The sequence below is a fragment of the Carettochelys insculpta genome, chromosome 1, assembly GCF_033958435.1.
Source record: "Carettochelys insculpta isolate YL-2023 chromosome 1, ASM3395843v1, whole genome shotgun sequence".
NCBI classification, from domain to species: Eukaryota; Metazoa; Chordata; order Testudines; family Carettochelyidae; genus Carettochelys; species Carettochelys insculpta.
This window is the reverse complement of record NC_134137.1, coordinates 219,806,470-219,829,366: the sequence shown is the minus strand read 5'-3', so window position 1 is coordinate 219,829,366 and position 22,897 is coordinate 219,806,470. Positions and strand designations below refer to the sequence as shown.

The 22,897-nt window shown below is 43.2% G+C and overlaps 1 protein-coding gene across 6 annotated transcripts in view; it reads right to left on the bottom strand.

Moving 5' to 3' along the window:
* COL8A1 (collagen type VIII alpha 1 chain) overlaps nucleotides 1-22,897 on the bottom strand; it is a 143,429-nt gene that overhangs the window by 9,583 nt on the left and 110,949 nt on the right. The window contains exon 4 of one of the 6 annotated variants that reach the window (XM_074999700.1): nucleotides 2,017-2,113. The exons of the other annotated variants lie outside the window; for them this stretch is intronic. The gene's annotated coding sequence lies outside the window, so the exon portion shown is untranslated. The remainder of the gene's footprint in view (nucleotides 1-2,016; nucleotides 2,114-22,897) is intronic. 6 annotated transcript variants of the gene reach the window in all.

The following is a 22,897-nucleotide window of genomic DNA, read 5'->3' as shown; positions in this document are numbered from 1 at the left end:
CCCTCCTTCTCAGAGGTGTAAAGTAACTCAGTAGAAATACTTCATTATGCTACCCCAGTGCCTTTCTTCAGGATTTGTACTTTATTCAAGTGATTTATTTTCATGAAACTTGTAGTTCAGTGTTTCTTTCTTTTTAAAAACAAATACTGGACTTTTTCCTCACTGACCATTTCTGAAAGTGCTTAATCACTCACTACTTTCATCACCCCACTGGCAGTTGTGCAAGCCAATATTCCAGCATGCTTCATGTGCACAGCTTCATGTGCATATTGTTCAATCACCATGCAGTGACAACCTTTTTTAAAAAAATAACCAACAAGCACAATGACCCTGCCAAAGAAGAACCCTTTTTAATAGCTGCATCCACACCTTTTCATTCAAAAACAGTATCTGTGCAGACACTACCAGCCCTAGACCTGAGCAACCCAGGCTGCTGCCCAGGGCTATGTGCTGTGGGGCGGAGGTGCATGTGAAGAATCTCATGTGACTTTACCTGTGGGCCGGCCAGCTAGGTAGGAGGGGAAATCCAGCATTTCAGCCAAGGGCAAGCAGGACAGCAGCACTTACTCTTTCTCACCTAGTTCCTCTGCTCTGGTGGGACAAGCAGCAAGGTGGGTGCCCAGGGCAGGGGCTCCTCATTCTCCCTGAAACATAGGACCCCCTGTAGAAGCCCTAAGGCAGCGTTTCCCAAACTCAGTTGGCCACAGAACACTTTGGGTTGGAATATATTGATGGAACACACACGTGTTGGTTGGGTGGAGGGAGGGTGGAGGATTTCATGCCGAAAAATTGCTGCATATAATGCTCAAAAGTTGACTTAAGAGCGAGGTTTTTTTAGATGTCTTTTATTTTACAAAGAACAAAAAATAACAAGAGAAAATCATCTGAATGAGCAACTAATGTCCTTCAGAACTAAAAAGCAGTCATGTAGCACTTTAAAGACCAACAAAAGAATTTATTAGGTGATGAGCTTCGTGGGACAGACCCACTTCTTCAGAACTAATGTCCTTCTGCTAGGAGGACCCTTAGCAACCCATAATTAAATATAAAAATTACAAAAGGACTGGCCTTCCGGAAAGATTGAACGTTTTTATGAAAAAGAAATGGAGAACAAATTAGCGATGGGGAAAATATTTGTAAATTTTGTGTTTAATAAGTTTGGTATTTTTACACAAAACTACTGGAAAATAAAAATAAGCAACACTTGATAGTGTTTTTGCATCTTTTCATAACAAATCTACTTTAATATTAGGAACAAGGCTGGAGTGTTGGATCCTCATCAGGTGCAGCATCATGTAATTTCTCTGACCCTGACTTATGCCAAAACAATCTGAATCAACTCTGATTGTTTTGGTATGAGTTGCATAATGACTATACTATTATGAATATACAATCTAAATCTAAATATAATATAAATAATACACTTTAAATACTATTCAAATACACACTTAATTTCATATGTAATGTTTTAGAGGGGAAAATATCACTAACATCAATTTTTTTTCGAGAACCCCTATTCACCTTGCATGGCACACCAGTGTTCCATGGAACACAGTTCGGGAAATGCTGCCCTATGGCAGGAGGGTGAGGCAGGCTGTGCTGGAAGAGGCTGAGGGTGCGTGGCTGGGGTTGCTGGAGATTGAAGTGTGTGTGTGTGTGTGTGTGTGTGTGTGTGTGTGTTCTCTTTGTTCTGGCTGACTGAAGTTTGCACTGTGTGGTGGTCGGGGGGTGGGTATGTGTAGTGTGTGGCTTCCCTCTGTGGGCTGGCTGGCTGGGATTTGGAGCTACCCTGCTATGTGGGGGTGTGTTAGTCTGAAACAGGTGTGGGTGCACCCCCACCCTCTTTTCCTCCTAAGCCCCACAGGGGGATTGAGGAGGAAGGCTGGGCTATAAGATGGGGAGTGGGGTCTGACACTTGTGTTTTGAGGTGGGAACCTTTTAATTGTGCTCCTCCCCTACCAGCAGTTGGTTCTCCTATTGTCTTGCTTCCTTGGCTAGCTTAGAAGTTTGGCTCACGTTTTGGGGTGGATTGAGGGGGCGGGGCGGCTGCTGCTGCTGCTTCCCCAGCGTGAGGCAGGTGGGCAGGTGCAGAGATCAGCTCTCCCTGGAGTTCCTGGAGAAAGGAGTCACAGTGGGTGATGGACGGCTGAAATACAATTCTTGAAGACCTGGCCACACCCTCTCGTTTTGTTGATGTTCTCACTACAAGCTATGCTTATCAGTGTTCAGAAATCTCTCGGGTCAGAGGGCCTTATTAGAGCACCCTGACCTGAGAAATTTTTGAGCACAGTATTGTTCTTGTCTCAAGATTAAGAATAAGGTTTTCTTTCTTTTGCTCCCATCTTAATCTGCAAACCTTCTTCATGCGCTGGAAGTCACTGGGGTTCCTAGTGTGAGAATCTGAAGATGAGGTGTGATTGTTGTGACTTCCAGTTTCAATGAGGCACTTCAACTCAGAGGACCTCAGTGGGAATTTAGGCTCTGGCCCACCCCCTCTTCAATGTTTCACCCCTGCTGTTCTGGCTTATCAAAAGGCTTGGTGGAATGCGCTTTTTTATAACTTTGTGTAATATGTGTTTAGCTTTTTTTCTTTGTATACTTTTCAAAGTTGTGGGAAATCATAATTTTTAATGACAGACTAAGTTGAGATGCAAAGAGTTCAGCTTTATTTAAAACTGTTAAAACACAGAGCCACAAGAGGGTGAACTAATATATTTTTTTCTTTTGAAACAACTCTTATTGGTGAGTGAGTAGCCCTGTTGCCCTTTACAGATCTGGAGAAGAGCTCTGAGGCCTTCCAAAGGTTGTCTCTCTCACCAGCCATATTTGGTCCAATTAAAGATATTACTTCACTCACCTTGTGGCTCTCATCCAGGCACCGATATGACTACAACATAACAGCAAAATCCAATATGTCACATGTCAAGATATACAAAATCCAGGCATGATTTGTTGATTTAACTAATCATTCACTCCTCCATTTGTAACAAGCCCCATTCAGAAGTTTATATTATTGAATTTTAACTCTAGCAAGTTCTCAAGCTGCATTTTTATTGCTTCCCCCATCTACAGATAATTTATTACTGATGGCAATATTTTTGGATGGCTGTGTAATGTGAAATCAGCTAATTTCTAAGTTATTTGGGCCCTCCCCCCCAGAAACCCCTAGATATTTCAAGTGCCTAATTATCCCTTGAATTACAGTTAAAGTTGCCTTCCCCAGCTCCACCACGCTCTGAAATGACACCCCTGGTGAGTCAGGAGCCGTCAGAGAGCTGCAGGAGTTCCCTGGGCAAGATGCAGCCCCCATCTGATAGCCTGGAACTCACCATGAGCTGCAGGCCAAGCACCAGGCATAAGGGGCAAGTGCTGCTGCAGCAAGGGAGCTGCCAGGGCTTCTTCATAGCAGCTCAAACAGTGGTGGTAGAACCACTGAAAGGCGAATGACCGCCCCCCACAACCCCTTTAGTTTTTTTTTACCCACTGTTTCATTTCACAATCTGCCATTCAAGACCAGCCGCTGCCTTGTGTGTGTCACATCTGGGGGGAAAAATTTAATTCAGGGGTAGGGAACCTTTTTTGGGCCAGGGGCCACAGTCCAGGATTGCATGCAAGTGAGAAACAAAAACAAACAGAATCCTCACTGATGTGGCCCCCAGCTGAGAAGAAGAAATACATTCCCCCTCACACTTGAGCCTTGGAGGACCCAGGCTCGTAGATTTTGTGTGCCCTAAGCCCAGAAGAAAGAGAGGGAGGGAAGCAGTGAGAAAACTGTGCTTCTGAGGGTACCTTTGCACTAGCCCTGGAAGCGTAACTCCTGACGTGGTAGGCATAGCTGTGCTAGCCCTGGTTGGACTAGTGTGCTAAAAATAACAAATTGCTACTGCAGTGTGATACAACTGTATTGGGGGCACTTAGCCTATTTGAAACCCTAATATGGACATACGACAGCTAGTCCATCCTGCAGCCATAAATCTTAGTACACAAGCTCAGCCAGAGCTGGAAAGGGTCTGATTGTCTACCTGAGCCAGGAAGTACACCTCTAGCTCCAGAGTGAAATCACAGTGCCACCCAGAACTACCCCTGGAGTTGCACAATATACATCCTTCCTTGTTGCCTCTTAGGACCAGCTTTATTAAAAACGTGTTTAGGCCTCCACAGACATGGGAACCTCAAGGGTTAGAGCACCAATTCCCATGGGAGCTAGGTGCCCAGTCATTGCAAATCTCACCAAGCATCTATCTGCCTCTCTAGATGTTGAAACACTTCTAGAAATCTGGCCCTTAGTTCTTTAATCAGCTTTGGCTGATTTCTACAGTTCCGTAGGTTTTATGAACTGCAAAAGCTGGTCATGACGCAGGGAGTAAAGCAAGAAAACACAAGCGTAGAGAGCAAGAGGAAGACTGCCCTTGACTGCCAGCCTCTCCCCAGGCGGCTAAGGTGACGCCCTCTCCTAGCTACCCCGGCAACCGAGTGACCATTTTGTTAGTCTTTAAAGTGCTACGTTTCTGCTGCTTTGGTTTGTTGGAGTCCAGACGAACACAGCTACCTCTCTGTTACCATTCTCCTAATAGCTTCATTTTCCCATGATCTGGTGAAGCTTCAAATGAGGAGTTAACTAAGTGATCAGTTCACCTCTCCACCAAGCTTTCTAATCAAGTCTCCTGAAGTGCTGTCATACCACGGGGTTGGGTGTGATACAAAATACCTAGTTGAATATGCAGGTTCCTTCTGAGACACCTCAAGTGAAAAGGAAAATGGTGTTTTGATGACTTTGGTGTAACCCCTACTGGACTAAAGATAAGAAGTTTCCTTGACCCTTGTATTAGTGTCTCTTGTTGCATTACATATGCTGTGATAGCTCAGGTTAGCCACAATATAGACAATATATTTCACATAATTTGCTTACGCTAGCCTAGATAAAGCAACTGGAAACAAAGGGAGTGGCACGTTTTCTTTAATTTCTTCAGTGTCCCCTATCTATAATGTGACCATCTGTTACGTTTTTCCTGGGACAGTCCTTTATTCAAGCTGTCTCACGGGCATCCTTTTTTAAGAAAATGGGCCAATTGTCCTGTATTTAGTGGGGCTCCTGTTCCCCAGCACCCAGTGTCTGCTTCTCTGCTGGGTGGCTGCCCCATTCCCTGGCACCCCATGTAGGCAGCTTTGACTGCTGGTGAGCTCTGCTATGGGGCAACCTCTTTATTTCCTGGCACCCCCACTGGGAGGTTGTGGATCCCCCATCCTCCGCTCCCTCTCTTCAGGAGGCTGCAGAGCCCCCTGTGGGGCAGCTGCCCCCATTGCTGAGGAGCCCTGACATGGAACAGCAGTTCCCCCATTCCTGGAGGTCATGGTCCTGTATTTGCCATAAGGCAATATGGTCACCCTACCGCTCTAGCAAGGCCAAAATAGGTTTCTGGCCAAGTTCAAATCAGAATCTTTCTCAAGACTCTTGATACTCCTGAGAAAACTGAAATGGCTGGTCCTTTGCCCATTCACTGTGATCAGTGACAACCCAGGCAAACCAGCAGCCGGTGTTCTCCGCAATCTGTGCGCTTGTGCAGCTGTGCCAGAGAACTTCAAAAGTCAGCTAGCTGATGAGCAGAGCGCCCACGGACAGGTGGAGTGTTTCTGTCAGTCTGGCATGTTTGCTTATGTCTTAGTGCGCTGTCTGAAGAGTGCCTGGAAGTACTGACGTTCATTCCTGCGGGACTTGTGACGTGACATTGTTTATACATGAGCTGTCTGGTGTGACTTTACTGCTTGAATGGAAATCATGCTAACTTTCATCAGTCCTCTGCTGAGAAGTGACTTACCTACCTGCAAGGAGTGTTTTTGAGAGTGCAATATGCAGCCAAGTCAGAGAATCTCTGTGTGGTTTTCTGTTTGACACCAGCTTTAGACTGGCTTCTTCTAGTTTGCAGTTACTGTCTGTGACACAGTGGAATAAAGCTGGGCACAGGATGTTTCATTTGTCAACAGTTAAGAGTGAAAGAGGAACCATCTGGTGATCGCTTTCTCACTGAAGGTAGTTGACTGTTTTGTGATGGACGTCTGTCCGAAGAAGCTCAGGCCTTTGTAGTTTGGAGTCCAACCTGCAAACTCCCACTGAACACAACAAACTTACTCACATGAATAAGGGAGTTGCAAGCTTAGCCCTGGATTTCCATCTTTGGAAGGTCACACAGGTTACTGTAAATCTAATTTGTTGCCCACCTCATTTATATTTCTTTGTCCAGAGGAAGCTCCTATTGATATTTGTGAGACTAGAAGGGAATCAGAATTAGGCCCATAGTTTATATTGGGGTGGGAAAGAAAAAGTCACGGCAAACTGGGTTTGACCTTAAATGTGTCTCTCTGCCTCAAGCTACTTTCTTTGACTTCAATGAGAGTGGTATTCTTGCTCTCCAAGGGGAAAAGAAATATAAAAACCGATCAATGTGAAATATATAAGCTGCTCTACAGGGGTGCTATAAAGCACCTATGTAAGGCTGCCTATCTGCATAGAGCACTTGCTCAGGGAAGCTACCTGCAAGCTGCTGCTGGTGCATTCAGTTACAGCCAGCTAGGAAACACTTTCATTGTTACTCTTCACATTAAAAGGAAAAGACACAAAAGTCAAGAAATCAGCCACAAAAATCATTGTGAATAAATATAAAGGCAGGTAAAGGAACGTGAAAAAGGACAAATTAAATAATCAAAATAAAACAATACTGAACCCAGTAAATCACAACGAGCTACGTTTTTAGATAGTATTATACTAGTACATTTTAGGAACTGAAGAAACCTCAACAATCTATTGTCTGGGTCTCTTCTGTATGACTATAAACATGTTTTTATCCAATTGTGATTGAATCAGAGTATTTAATGTAATATTTATGATATGCTGACAGATGTCTGCAGAGATGTTAAATGCTGAAATCAATAGCTGAAAAGGGTTTAAAGGCTGAGTCAACAGTCAAGTGCAATTAATCCTTGACAGGCCATCACACCCAGACAACTTGATCACAAAATCTTCCAAAGAAAACAATACTATGCTTTGTGCCAAACATTCCCATGGTTTTCTTTGAGAGTGACTGCAGATATAAAATCTAATCTAGACCTTTCAGCCTTGGCAGTATTGCTTTATCAAATATTTGGGGGCAGGAGTGGGTCCTCCAGAAGCAGCCATTAAAAAGCCACACTGCACTCTAAAGTACCTCTTTGTGATCTTTGGTTTAAACCATTTATTTCTCTCTGTGACTCCCTGATACAGTAGAACCCCGAGATACGCGCACTCAAGTTGTGCAAATCTTGGATTAACGTGACTCTGAGTGCTGGCGAGGGGAGGGAGGGTGGGGGGGCTGGTGCATGGCTCCAGGCTGGTCGCCACTCAGGGGAGCCAGGAATCTGACCAGTGCAACAGTGCTGGTCAGTTTCCCCACTCCTGTGAGTGGGGGGCAGCCAGGAGCCATGTGCCAGCTCCCCACCACTCACAGGAGTGGGGAAAGTGACCCAGCACTGCTGCGCTGGTCAGTTTCCCCGCTCCTGTCAGTGGCAGCAGCCCAGAGCCTGACTCTTGGCTACCACCACGGACAGGAGCAGGGAAACTGCCTCTGTTAGGCGCTGCAGCCTGACTCTTGCTATTCCTAACAGGAGCGGTTTCCCCTTTCCTGTCAGTGGCAATGAGTCAGGCTGCTGCTCTCTCCTTTTAGGGGCAGCGAGAGTCAGTCTGCTGCCTCTGACAGGAGTGGTTTCACAGCTCCTGCCTGGGGCGGCAGCCTGACTCTAGGCTACCGCCTCTGACAGGAGCTGGGAAACTGACCAGTACAGCAGCCTTGATCAGTTTCCTGTCTCTTGTGAATAGTGCAGAGCTGGGAGACGAGCTGTACTGGTCAGTTTCCTGGCTTCCTCAAGTAATGTGAAATTTGACTTTATGGGGGGGTTGCACAGGAATGCAACTTTTGCATAAGTCAGGGGTCTACTGTATGATCCCATGGTTGCCTCTTGTCATGAAATGTTGTGCCACTCACTAGTTTCCAAAACAGACAAAACATAGTAATGTCTGTTCATTTTGTCGCTTTGTTGGTGCACACAATGGGTTCCCGTTTTGCCTTCCTGCTGCTTTACAGCCGTTTGCTTTTATAAAAGCAAAGATCTTGGCAAAGAATTGGCGTCACTTAAAGTATTTCCGTTCACCATGCTTTGATAATTCTGTCAAAAAAGGCAATTTCCATCTCCCTTATTTTTCTTTGTGTTCTAACTTTACAATTCCTCAGCAACCCAAATTCCCAATCCCAGGAGATATGTAAACTGTGCTTTAAAAAAAGGTTGTAAAATATTTTTCTTGAAAGTACCTCCGGTCTTTCAGACAATTTTTATTGGAAGGATATTTCCATTGGAAAGGAAGGCTCCTGCCTTGTGCATACTTTCCTTATCTTAATTCAAATATTCAAAGGAAGTGTCTCAATTCAGAAGACAAAACATGCCATAGCAGCCAATCCAGATAGAAAATAGAGTAGGAAGGTTTAAAACTATTTCTTATAGTTTTGCTGGGTTTTTGTTTTTTTACACTTTCACTACTCTTTGTGGCATTTAGTTGTTTGTTCATTTTAATCATGGTAGGATGGCTTCTTTTTTCAACAACATTTAATTCAGATCAGATAGCTTGCTTAATTCCAAACAGTAGATTTTTTTCTGTGCTTTCTCCTAATGTGTCTTCAAAAATCTATACAAATATGAACATACATGTATTTCAAAACTAAGTTTTAACAAATGCTTCTGTACCTTATTCCATTTAGCTAATCTACAAATGAATTCAACAGCTGGTGTAAATTGAAAGTCACTGGATTTGTGCCAATGGGGTTATGCTTGTTGACATCCCTTGAAGACCGGGCTCCTTATGTGTGGGCCCCATCAATGCTGTGTCAGTATAATTTCTATAATGTTACCATTGCTGAGTAAGATTGATTGATTGGATTTTTTTTTTTTTGATATACAGGTTGAACTTCTCTAGTCTGGCACTTTGTGTTCTGTCAAAATCCATGGTTCAGCATGATTTTTCTAGTTAGCTACATGGCCACCTACCATGGGTGTGGCCGAGTTTCCCATCATTGCATAAAGTTTATTTACAACCGCCAGTTGTGGCTCTCAGATCTCCAGTGCTGTTATTTAGCTGTAATTTACTCCTAAATGTCTTCAAAGAGCCAAGTAAGCAGTGGAAGCGTTGGTAATGTTGCTGCTAGACCATGTTGACCTCCCGTGGTCCAGCAATTCTCTCATTTGGAACTGATCAGGACATTTAGGACATAAAGAGGTTCAACGTGTAGTCTGCATAGTTACACCAATCCTGCTTAAACATCAAAGAGGTTAAGGCTAGGACAGGCCTTAAACAACTCAACAGGAAAGTCTTAGCCATAGGCGTTTCATCCAGTGAGAAATATTTCATTGCCTTACTTAATAGGTGTGTTTACTGTAGCACTTCAGAAGCTGTAGTCATTGAATATTCTTCAACTTTAGGGGGTGGGGAGAAACCACCCAGTGCTTTATTTTGCAGAGAGATGACCAATGTGAGATGAGACCAGTTTGTTTAGTAGATAAAGAGATTTAGTCAAATCTTCAAACATTAATGGGTTTCACTAGCTTAGGCTGCTCTTTGTTGCTCTGAGCATTTGCAGGTCTGTGCCTCAGAAAGCTTAAACTAGACTTCAGCTGTGCATAAGGCTTGTACTGGCTCTGAACAAAGGGTGAATTTCAGTCCAAAGGTAGATGAGCCAACAAAAGAAAAAAATACTTTTAAGAATTGAGAGAGATAATATAGAGGAATTAAGTGAGACTGAAGAACTTTAACAGCCTGTCTGCTTAGCATCAAGCTGTAATTTCACTTTTCAGCTCACTGGCTTAAACTTTAATAATAAGCCAATAGTGGCTGCTTTGGCCAACAACTGAGCACCTTCAGAGTCTGTGGGATTGTAAGCAGTCCATGTTTGTGTCTGATAACATTCTTTTGATATTATTTTCAGTGTAGGTTCTTACTGAAGTGGGTGCAGTAAACATCAAGTTAGAGCGCTGAAGTATCAGAAAGGCTTCATTTAAGAGAGGAAATGAAGCAAACTCATGACTGTTTAATTAAGACAACCAAAAATAAATGCAACATCATTGTAGGAGGGTGTTTTATTTTGCTCTTTGAAAGGTAGCATTAGCAAAATACATACACTTAATTCTGGCAAGGAACAGTGCCAATATGCTGCACAGTTTAGATGTGGAAGGACTAAGTAAAAGCAGATGATATTGACTAACCAATTCATCTGTCTACCCATAAACTGATAGGAAAAAAAGCATCACAATTACTAAGAGGGTTTCAGCCCATGAAATATTTTGCAGTTGCAGACAGCTGTGTGTCTCTTGTGTAGCTAGATAATCGGGTCTTTGGGCAGGGATTGTCTCTTACTACGTGTTTGTACAGAGCTTAGAGCAATGGCACCCACATCGCATTGGGCTGGTGACCATGATGGTGATAATGATGCTAAACTAGCCACGAGACACTAATGGAGAGAGGACAGAATGGGGAATTTAGGAATAAAGCAGCGCTTCTGTCAGCATCTGCTGCATTTGTCAGCATCTAAACAACTTATTTATAATATCTACCAGGATGGAGGTTTGCTTGAAGCATTCAGACCAGCTTATATATTATGAAAAAATTAGACCCACTTCAGCATCCTAAATTAACCTTCCAGATATTTCATTGCACCCTTGTGTACTCCTGCCCCTGCATTGCCTCCTGTTTCACCACTTCACTCTTCCTGACAAATAGGTGGGTCTCATCTTTTTGATTTTGAAGTTCTTTCCTGATACAAAGACTCTCAATAGTTGTTTGTGAAAATGATTTACTTTCTGACAGTTAGCAAAAATGCTGATGTGCTGCCATGTATTTGGGTTGGAATGAAACCTTCATCGTGATGAAATATGACTATGTGAAATAAACGATCATAATCCTCAAAGGCGAGTGTGCCAAATCATGTAGAGTAACTTTGAAAGTTTTTGGCTAGTTTTCCTCCCAGGATTAAACAATATGTTGAATCAATGTAGCATTGATAGTCATTGTAGTCATAAAATATTTTCACCTGAAAATTGCTTCTGTTGCAGAAGAAAAGACACTTGTGTAGGGATTTTAATTTGTGGTGTTCTGAACACTTTGGGCATGCAAAATTGATTAATTGTAGCAGAGTTTTTGTTGCCACTTTTCCTTGGCTCACTCCAGACTTTGGGCTAGAGAGAGAGCAGACTTGTTAATTAAGTTTAACATTAGCTGAACCCTCTTGTCACCATAGAGCTCTAGAAATTTCTCTCAGCAAAGTTCAGGTAGAATACAGAACTAGAAATAGACATTGGGGAAATTGATGTAGTAGTGTGTGTAGCCTTAAGACACTTGTTTGCCAGTATTGTTGAGGACTGGCCTGCTGACAGGGAGGCAGGGTGATAATTGCCAAGGGGCCTGGTAATTCAAAAGGACCCCAGGTCTCTGGTGACTGCTGCAGTAGCTCTGCAGCAAAGCAGCATTTTGCGCTATTGATATGTCTCGTGCAGGTTCTGGGGCACAGTTACTTGGCTCTGGAACCTTCATGGGGCATATCAAAAGATGCTTTCAGTCAAGCAATATTGCTGCAGCTTTCCCCAGCAAGCAGGTTGGGTCTGGGGTAAGGAGGGGAGGTGTGATGTGGTACAGCTGCCCTGAAGCTCATCTGAGGAGGTGGAGGATAGGGCTGGGACAACCCTGAGTTTCTCTGGCCAGGGTGAGGGGCCACTTGGGGCTTCTCTGTGTGTGTGGAGGGAATTGTGGCCCTGGTCAAGGGAACGGGACAGGGACCCATTGACTTCTGCCATGAGGCCCAGAATTGATGTCGGTGGGCACTCATTGGGAGTAAAGAAACAAAATAGTTATGAAAATGCTCCCTTTTGAGTGGAGCGTTACTGGAGCTGATCCAATTTTGATGTCCAGTGGTAATTCAAAGTTGAGCCATGGTTTAGTTTGCTTGGGGTGAAATTCATCCCTGCATGGAAGACTAGCACAACTCCTATGCCCCATCCAAATACCGTTGGTCCGTTGGGGTGAATCTCAGCCTTCAAAGAGCCAAACCTTTGCTCTGTTGAAATCGGTGATAAAAAAATCCCCTTGACTCCACTGGACTTAGGCTTTGGTCCTTTTTCCAAATATCCATGTTTTAGGGATGCAGTATGTGATGGGTTGGATCATGGGAGTCAAGTCACTGATGCCCACCATCCTGTCCTGCTGGGCCAGAAGAGCTGGTATCCCTCAGCCAAAGCACAGAGTTGGGATTACCAACCCCCTGAAGAGCAACACAGAGTCTGAGCCAGTGCAGCTCTGGGAGGACTTAGCTATAAGCACTCAGAAACACAGACCCAAAAGAGGACCAAAATCCCTCACAAATCTGTCTTACTTTGTATGAGATTTTGACACAGAGAGAGCTTATAAGTTTACCCTCTTTTGTCAGTGAAAGGAAGCTATGTTCAGTGGTAGCTACCTGCTCTGCCCCTCGCCCCAGTAACAATTGCTAATAACAGTTGGGCTTGATAATAAACAGGGGTGTTTCAAGTATAAAAGGTAGGATTTAAGTGATTGCACGTGAAAACAAACAGATCAAAGTGCTAGTTGACTGCTGTTTTGTTTTGCTAGATCTAAGCAAGTTAAGGAAAAATTAACACAATATGCCAGCTAATTCTAATACACTAAGTAACTTATTATGTGCAAATTCTTACCCTAAACAGTTCTAATGACCTCTTTCACAAATTTGGCAGCCTCCTAACTTAGGTCTGCTCATTCCCTTGTTTGGTCTTTGATGTTTCCCGCAGGCATCTTAGCTGGTAGGTGGGGTGGGATGGGGGTATCCTGGCATCTGGTGACTCTACCCATTGTTTGGTTCCCCACTTAGAATTTCTGCCTTGGGCAAAAGAGATTTTCTGCTCAGTTCAATTTTTTCTCCTCTTGGGTGGACAAGCACCAGATACAAAACAGTTTCCAGCATCAAGTAGCCTGGTCACGTGTTTCTGTAGGACCAACCACAGTTTGGATTTGCAGGAAAAACAAACCCATTCACAGATCACTGATGTGATCCCTGAGACAATAAGTTCCTAAAGTATCAGTAATGACCCTCATTAGCACATTTTATAATTAAAAACAGATTCACACTTCAATTTTCTAACTTCAAATACAAGAATGATACGTGCACAAAAATAGAATATGTATAGTCAGAGGATTGCAGGTGTGTAAATGATAGGTCACATGACTTGTTTTGCATAAAGCCTCTTTGAGTTATGCATAGACATAAGCCAATTTTCATAAAGCATGGTGAAAGCTTATGACAGGATGGTGGCAGAATCTATAAAACAGCTGGACTATTAAAAGCACATACGCACATCTATGCTTTGACTCTTGTTTTGTAAGGGATTCATGAGGGAACATGCATATGGATCTCATTTCCCGCAGAAGCGTGCTTGTTTTAAGCATTCAAGAAATCAATTGATCATACTTCAAAGGCCTCTTTAGCTGGAAGTGGGAATGTAAAAGTTCTGTCCGTATCTTCACCACATCTCAGTCAATGCTATTGGCAAACCCTCATCATACCTGAGGAAAAGACTACTTCTCTCTTGGCCGGCTAAGAAGCTCTGCTGGCCAAGTGTCAGCCGCACAGTTGTGTCTATAAATCTGAGTGCATCTGTACTTTGGAATGTCTCTTGCCTTTTGGATGAGGAAATGTGGGGCTGCAGAGCATCACCAGTGCATAGGAAGCTCATTGTTTTATTCTCTAGTGTTTATACTTTTTTTTTGTCCTTTGCAAAATAATAAAAGTAAGCAGACGCACATGGCTTTGATATTTTGAGTAGTTTAATAATTATGTCATCAGTTGCACCAGATAACATGACATGGATAAGCTAGATTTTAGCCATTTTTATAATTTAACCAAAGCCTGCTGTATACTGCGGGGTTTGATTACATGCTTTTATTGTACCTGATCCAGCTGCAAAAAGTGGTGCAAAAAATCAATGGCAGGGCTCAGTGTTTCTCAATGTGTTTTGTGTTAAACACATTGCAAGAGGCTTGAATTTTAACCAACATTTGGAGCCTTTACTTTCGGTGATGTACTTTTAGTCTGTGAAACAGACCCTGAAGTAAATGCATTTTGAAAGGGAAATCTTTGGTGCCATGTTGTTTTCACACCAATACTGTATATTTGAGCCTCAAGTAAAACAGAGCATGGGCTTCTCGTTTGAAGGCTAATAAGCTTTAAAACGTACACCTATGACTTTGCTTGACTGCGCCCTGCTGGAGCTTACATGTTAGAAATGAGTGGAGGTGACAGCATCCAGAACCAGAAAAGATTAAATTTGTTACTTGAGCTATCACTTAAACTTGAGCAGCTGCTATCTCTGGAGTCACACGCAGCAGTGTGAACTGAAATGCCATGAATGTTGCTGGATCACCGTCCTCTTAAGCCTGTGCTTCAGGCTTTGTGCTAGTGGCTTGGAAGTGGCTGGGGGGGAGGTGAGGGACAGCTGAGAGATTGTGGCTCAGGCACACATGGGCCCACTGGTGGAGACTCGTGATTGGGACTCTGCCTCTGAGAGGAGAGAAGACACCTGGTTGACTTGCCACTGAATCCCGAAGCACAGAGACCTCCCAAAGTTCAAAGGAAGAAGTTCATCAAACATCTGTGACCACTACAACGGTGATGAGTTAAACCAGACTAGCCTCAAGGCTCTGGAAAGATACGGCCCTGGCTGTGGAGACAATTGAAGGATTCTCCAGGGCAGAAGGCCACTTCCAGCTGGTCACTTCTGGCAGCCGGCAGTGCTCCCCTACTGCTCCCAACCCTCCCTCTGCGGTACTGGGAAACCATTACACCATTTTGGATACAGGAGATAAGGAATCATCCCCTAGAGCAGAAGCAGAGAAGCCCTGCACGCCCGAGACTGAGAGATGTGCTGTCACCACCATGAGGAGAAACATAGGGTAGTTGTGGTCAGAGACTCTCTTCTGAGGGGGACAGAGGCACCCATCTGTGGCCTTGACATGCCCTCTCAAGAGGTATGCTGCGTGCCAGAACCCGTATCCAAGATGGTATAGAAGCGTTGACCAGGATTATCCAGCCTTTTGACTACTACCCCATACTACTCATCCATGTGAGCACTACGGATATTGCAAGGCATAACCTTGAGCAGATCAAGCATGACAATAGGCTCTGGGAATACGGATGAGGGAGTTGGAAGTGCAGGTGGGATTCACCCCAGACAGAGACAGGTGCATCCTGGAGGTGAAAGCTTGGCTGCAAGGATGGTGTCACCAGGAGCAATTTGGCTTCCTCGATCATGGAATGCGATTCCAAAAAAGACTGCAAAGCAGGAATGGCGTTCAGCTTTCAAGGAATGAGAAGTCTGTATTTGGATCAAGACTGGCTAACCTAGTGAGGAGGGCTTTTAAACTAGGTTTGATGGGGACAGGTGACCGAAGCCCACAGGTAAATAAAAAGCCTGGAGCCCTGGGAGTTGGGTTGGAAATGGGAGTGATCATGGGCTATAATAGCAGAGAAAAAAGAGGAGGGACTAGGCAGAACTGGGAGGCAAAAGCAAACTACCGTCTTAGATGCCTATACACAAAGGCAAGAAGTATGGGGAATAAGCAGGAAGAACTTGAAGTCCTAATAAATAAATACAACTATGACATAATTCATATCAGAGAGACTTGGTGGATAATACACATGATTGGAATATTGGTGTAGGAAAGTACAGCTTACACAGGAGGGATAGGCAAGATATACAGGGAGGAGGTGTTGCCTTGTATATTAAAAAAATAGGCACACCTGGACTGAGGTGGAGATGCATGCAGGAGACTGATGCATTGAAAGTCTCTGGGTTAGATTAAAAGGGGTAAAAAACATGGGTGATTTCATGCTAGGGGTCTACTATAGGCCGCCTATCCACACAGAAGAGGGGGATGAGGCTTTTTCTAAGCAACTAATAAAAGTATCCAAAACATGGGACTTGGTGGTGCTGGGGAACTTCAGCTATTCCAACACATGTTGGGAAACTAACACAGCAAGGCAATGACTATCCAGAAAGTTCTTGGGCTGCATTGATGACAGTTTTTGATTTCAGAAGGTGGAAAAAGCTACTGGGGTGGGGGAGCAGTTCTAGATTTGATTTCAACAAATAGGGAGGAATGTTGAGAATTTGAAAGTGCAAAGTAGCCTAGAGCTCATGATTCTGAGAAATGGTGAAAGGGAGAAGAGCAAAATAGAGACAATGGGTTTCAGGAAAGCAAATTTTGGTAAACTCAGAGCTGGTAGGTAAGGTCCCAAAGGAAGCAAGACTAAGAGAAAGAAACAACTGAAGAGAGTTGGCAGTTTTTCCAAGGGCCATTATTAAGGGCCCAAAAGCAAGCAATACCAATGTGTTGGAAGGATGGAAAGTATGGTAAAAGACCACCCTGGCTTATTATCATATTAAAAGTGGAAATTAGGAGAAATTACAAAGGATGATTATAACCAAACAATACATTTACGGAGGGTCAAGATTAGAAAGGCAAAGGCACAAAATGAGCTCAAACTAGCTAGAGATGCAAAGGGTAACAAGAAGACATTCTATAAATGTATTAGAAGTAAGAGGAAGACCAAGGACAGGGTAGGCCCCCTGCTCAGTGAGGAGGGAGAAACAATATCAGGAAACTTGGAAATGGCAGAGGTGCTTAATGACTTCTTTGTTTTGGTCTTCACCAAAAAGTCTGATGCATAAATGCCTAACATGGTGAATGCTAGTGGGAAGCGGGTAGGTTTCGAGGATAAAATAAAAAAAGAACATGTTAAAAATTACTTGGAGAAATTAAATGTCTGCAAGTCACCAGGGCCTGATGAAATGCATTTTAGAATGCTCAAGGAGCTGATAGAGGAGGTATCAGAACTTTTAGCTATTATCTTTGAAAGGTCCTGGAAGTCGGGAGAGATTCCAGAAGACTGGGAAAGGGTAAATATAGTGCCCATCAATAAAAAGGGAAAAAAGAACAACCCAGAAAACTACAGACCAGTCAGTTTAACTTCTGTGCCAGCAAAGATAGTGGAGCAAGTAATTAAGAAATTCATCTGCAAACATCTGAAAGAAAAATAAGGTGATAGGTAACAGCCAGCATGGATTTGTGAAGAACAAATCATGCCAGACCAATCTGACAGCTTTCTTTGGCAGGATAACAAGTCTTGTGGATAAGAGAGAAGTGGTGGGTGTGGTATACCTAGACTTCAGTAAGGCATTTGATATGGTCTCACGTGATCTTCTTGTCAATAAACTGGGCAAATACAACTTAGATGAGACCACTATAAGGTGGGTGCATAACTGACTGGATAACCATTCTCACAGGGCTTGTCTACACAACCACCTTCCTTCGAAGAAAGGGTGGTAATTAGGGCGTTGGGAGTTTACTAATGAAGTGCTGCCGTGCATAGGCAGCACTTCATTAAGCAAATTCCTCCCTGTGGCAACTTCGAAGTTTTAAACTTAGAAGTACCAGCACGTGTCTAGACACGGCTCACCCGCCGGTACTTCAAAGTGCCAGGGCAACTTAAAGTCCCCTTAAGAGTTAGGAGTAAGGGGACTTTGAAGTTGCCCTGGCACTTCGAAGTACCGGCACGTGCACCGCGGCTAGACACGTGCTGGTACTTCTAAGTTTAAAGCTCCGAAGTCCCCTTACTCCTGCTCCTAAGGGGACTTTGAAGTTGCCCTGACACTTTGAAGTACCAATGGGTGAGCTGTGGCTAGACACGTGCTGGTACGTCTAAGTTTAAAAGTTCGAAGTTGCCACGGGGAGAAATTTGCTTACTAATGAAGTGCTGCTGTGCATAGGCAGCACTTCATTAAACTCCCAACACCCTAATTACCATCTTTCCTTTGAAGAAAGGTGGTAGCGTAGATGAGCCCAGAGAGTAGTTATTAATGGTTTGCAGTCATTCTGGAAGGGCATAAAAAGGGGGGTTCTGCAGGGGTCTGTTTTGAGACCAGTTTATTCAATTTCTTCATCAACTATTTAGATATTAGCATAGAGGGTAAGCTTATTAAGTTTGCAGATGACACCGAGCTGGGAGGGGCTGCAACTACTTTGGAGGATAGAGTTAGAATTCGAAATGATCTGCGCAAACTGGAGAAATGGGCTGAGGTAAACAGGATGAAGTTTAATAAGGGCAAATGCAAAGTACTCCACTTAGGAAGAAAAAATCAGCTTCATACATACAGGATGGGAAGTGACTGTCTTGGAAGGAGTACTGTGGAAAGGGATTTAAGGGTCAGAGTGGACCTCAAGCTAAATATGAGTCAACAGTATGATGCTGTTGCAAAAAAAGCAAACATGATCCTGGGATGCATGAACAGGGGTTTTGAGAGCAAGACATGGGAAGTCATTCTTCTGTTCTACTCAGTGCTCATTAGGCCTCAATTGGAGTATTTTGTCCAGTTCTGGGTACTACATTTCAAGAAAGATGTGGAGAAACTGGAGAAGGTCTGGAGAAAAGCCTCAAGGATGATTAAAGGTTTAGAGAACATGAGCTATGAGGGAAGACTGAAAGAACTGGGCTTGTTTAGTTTAGAAAAGAAGACTTAGAGGGGACGTGACAGCAGTTTTCAAGTACCTAAAAGAGAGTTACAAGGAGGAGGGAGGAAAAATTGTTCTCCTTAGCCTCTGAGGATAGGACAAGGAGCAAAGAGCTTAAACTGCAGCGAAGGAAGCTTAGGTTGGATGTTCGGAAGAACTTTCTGCTAAGGTGGTTAAGTATGGGAATAAATTGCCTAGGGAGGTCGTGGAATCTCCATTACTGGAGATATTTAAGAGCAGGTTAGATAAACATCTATCAGGGATGGTCTAGATGGTGCTTGGACCTGCCGTGAGGGTAGTGGACTGGACTCGATGACGTCTCGAGGTCCCGTTCAGTGTAGCATTCTATAATTCTATGAAGTATCTTAGGAAAGCCACTGAACATGAAATACAGGTTGAAACGCTTCAATCTAGAATTCTCTTGTCCAGAAACCTCCATAATCCAGCATGATTTTAGTTAGCTGGATGACGGGTGTGGCCAAGTTTCCTGTGGTCCCATGAAGCTTGTTTACAGCCACCAGTCCTGGCTCTCAGTGTTCTGTGCTGTTATTGAGCTGTAATTTACCTATAAATGTCTTCTAAGAGCCCAATAAGCAGTGGAAGTGTTGGTAATGCTGCTAGACTATACTGACCTCCTGTGGTCTGGCAAATTCTTTTGGCACTGGTCAGGTCCCAAGGACGCCAGACTGGAGAGGTTCACACTGTACAGACATGAGAAAACTGTTCCGTCACTCCTGGAAGCAGAAGGCTACTGTGATTTCAAGCCTTTAGCTCACGAATGATTAATTATTGAAGAGAGTTAGTGCCTCCAGAGACCTGTCTTAGGTAGGCACTAGGTCATGCTAGGACCTGTACGATGGCTGCAGTGGTTATAGGAAATATACAAGCAACAGAAGAGGACTGTAGTGTGTCTCCTAGGACCATAAATACTGATTATAATGTGAAGTACTTACTTTGAAGTTCAAATGTGCATTTGAAAGCAAACTGGCAGACGTTGCTCAGACGGCTGTTAACTCAGGGCGTACAGAGTAAAGGAAGAGTCAGTCTCTGTGCCGTTGCCTCACCAGTGTGTCACTTTTGGGACTAACCAGGGCAGGGTAAACACCTTTCCAGGCCGTTAATGCACCCTGAGGTCCTGGCCAGCACAAACACTAATTCTGATGCAAGGAGCTATGAAAACAGGCCAGTGCAGAGTGAAAATGGAACCGTGTCTGTGCCTTGGCTCTTGTATTGAGCACTTTTCCATCAAATGTTGGTACAATGAACCAAACTATGCCATAAATCTCTATGCTCTGAAAAGAATCAACATATTACTGACCACCTGACCAGGATGGTGAGAGTGACTGTAAAGTGCTTAGGGAGATTAGAGAGGCTATTAAAGTAAAAATTTCAACTTTAATGGAGAATTTCAACTGTCCCCCTATTGACTGGGTATAAGTCACTTCAGCACAGGATGCAGAGATAAAATTTCTTGACATCTTAACTGACTGCTGCTGAGAGTTGGTCCTGGAACTCTCAAGAGGAGAGGCAATTCTTCATTTAATCCCAAATGGAGCACCAGTCCAGTCCAAGAGGCGAATATAGCTGAACTGCTTGGTGTAATAGTGACCATAATAGAGTTAGATTTATCATCCCTGTGGCAGAAAAAATACCATCACTGTCCTAATACTGCAGGATTTAATTTTAGAAAGGCAGACTCCACACTAACGGGGAAGTTAGTTAAGCAGAAATTAAAAAGCACAGTGCCAAAAGTAAAACCCCTGCAAGCTGCATGAATACTTTTTAAAGATACTATGATAGAGATTCCTTTTAAATGTAAACTCAAGTTAAAAAACACAGTACAAGAATCAGAAAGGTGTTTCTGTGGCTAAACAAAATAAAAGAAGTAGTAAGAAACAAGAAGGCCTTGTTTAAAAAGTGGAAGTTAAATCCTAGCAAGGAAGATAGAAGAGTAGACTGACAAGTGAATTGTAAAAATATATTTAGAAAGGCCAAAAAAGAATTTGAAGAACAGCTAGCCAAAACGTCAAAGCAACAGCATAAATTTTTAAGTACATCAGAAGGCAGAAACCTGCTAAAGAATCAGTGGGGTCACTGGACAATCATGACACTCAAGGATCGTAAGGACATTGCAGTGAATCAAAATTAATTCTTTGCTTCAGTCTTCATTGCTGAGGATATGGGAGAGATTCCCAGTCCTGAGCCATTCTCTTCAGGTAATAAATCTAAATAACTGACCCAGACTGAGGCGTCATCAGAGGAGATTTTGGGACAAATTGATAAACTGAGCAGTGGCAAGTCACTGGCCACGTCTACATGGCGCCTTTTTTCCACACTGCTGCTGGCAGCACTATGCTAAGCAGGGTTCTCAAAAATGCAAACAGCTTCCGATTTGCATAATTGTGTGGCTAATTATCCTAGCTGTGTGAGATCTCCCTGCCAGCAAAGGCTGCTGCTGGCAGTAAACAGGCCATGTAGATGTGTCTCTGCTGGCAAATCCCCCCTTTTGTCACCAGCCCCTTATCCCTGACTCCCTTGAAGACTTATCACACAAGCCACTTATTTTTGTGCCTCAGTTTCCTAACTGCAAATTGTGGGGGGAAGAGCAGGTAGGGTTTAAACTGTTCTGTCTTACCTCACAGTTGTTTAGGATAACTACAGATTGTGAGGTGCTCGGACATTATGGTGGTAGAGGCCAGAACAGTACTTGGGTATTTAATCCATCTTCTCTATCTCCGCCATGTTGCTTGGTGGAGACTGTATTGTTATAACAGGGAAGAGAAATTTGTTGTCAGTAATAAACACTTGAAAGGACCATATGTCTTGCTCTCTTAGAATTATCTGTTCACTGTGACCTTCCTTCGATGACAAAATCCCTACGTACTTCAGCCTTATAAGCAAAAACTAAAAAAGCAGTCCTGTAGCACTTTAAAGGCTAACAATGTTATTTATTAGATGATGTGCTTTTGTGGGACAGACCCAGTTCTTCAGATCTGGAGAACAGCTGATAATGGAGAGAAAAAGAACAGATAGGAAAAAACCTAATGGATCTGCTAGATGCGGGGAAGAAAGGGCAGGGGGAAGAAAGAGAGAGGAAAAACAACTTTTCAAGCGTATATTAAGCGAATAAATGATCTTGTTGACTAGCCATGTTCACTCAGGTTCTCCTCAGGTTTATGAAAATATGAGAATTAAATAAATCTGAAATGCATTCGTTAGGAAGATGAGTGCTTCAGACAAACAGTATTTGTGAAGCCTAGAAGGGAATGAGAACTGTCCCATGCATAGGTTATCTAAATAAAATCAGAAGGACCTATATTTAGGGAATCTATATTGAATCTGTTTTCTCATGCTAGGTAATGTCTCTACAGTTTAGATTTGGTCTCTGTAGATACTGTGATATCAAACAGCATGCTTGCATCATTTATTCCACTTTATTCATATAAGAAACTGCTGTCAAGTATGGTAATTAGATATTATATTTCTCTATTCTTGGTGCTAGAGCTGACAGAAAGCTACCCCACCAACATAATGTAAACTCCAATGTAATCACTCTCCCACCACTTTAATAACACTGTTGCTTTGGAATCTTCATGACTGTTTGGCTTCCCAGTCTAGAACACTGAAAAGATGGAATAGTACTTCACAACTAATGGGATGTATTTCTTTGTCCTCACATTACAGTTAATCCTGAATTGGATCAGTATTGTGTGTTTTGGAGCAACCTTGACTTGGCTTAGCTTTGAAGGGCTTGTATAAGATACCTCTTAACTCCAATCTAAAAACCACCAGAACAGCTTCTTGTCCTTTTTCAGTAGAAATGTGCCAATCAGAGGGTTTTTTTTTCTTTCCAGAAGCTGTCAATTCCTAGAAAAATGTGCAGGTCTCTGAGAAAATAAAAAGTAAATTAGTAACACTGAAATCTCACTAGGATCTTGACTTCTGTAAGTCAATCAGAAACAATTATGGAGTCTGATTCTTGTCTCGGTGTGGTGTATACTAACTCAGATGTCAGTGGACCTATGTTTGTAGAATCTATTAGGAACATAAAAAGAAGCTACATTAGGTCAGACCAATTGTCCATGCAGACCAGTATCCTGTCTTCCAATAGTGGCCAGTGCAAGATGCTTCAGAGAGAACAAACAGAACAGGACAATTATTGAGTGATCCATTCAGTCTTTCAGTACCTGTGTCTGATAGTCGGAGGATTAGGATAGGTCTATAGTACCAAGTTTTGCGGCCAAAACTCCCCCTTGGCGACAAAACAGCAAG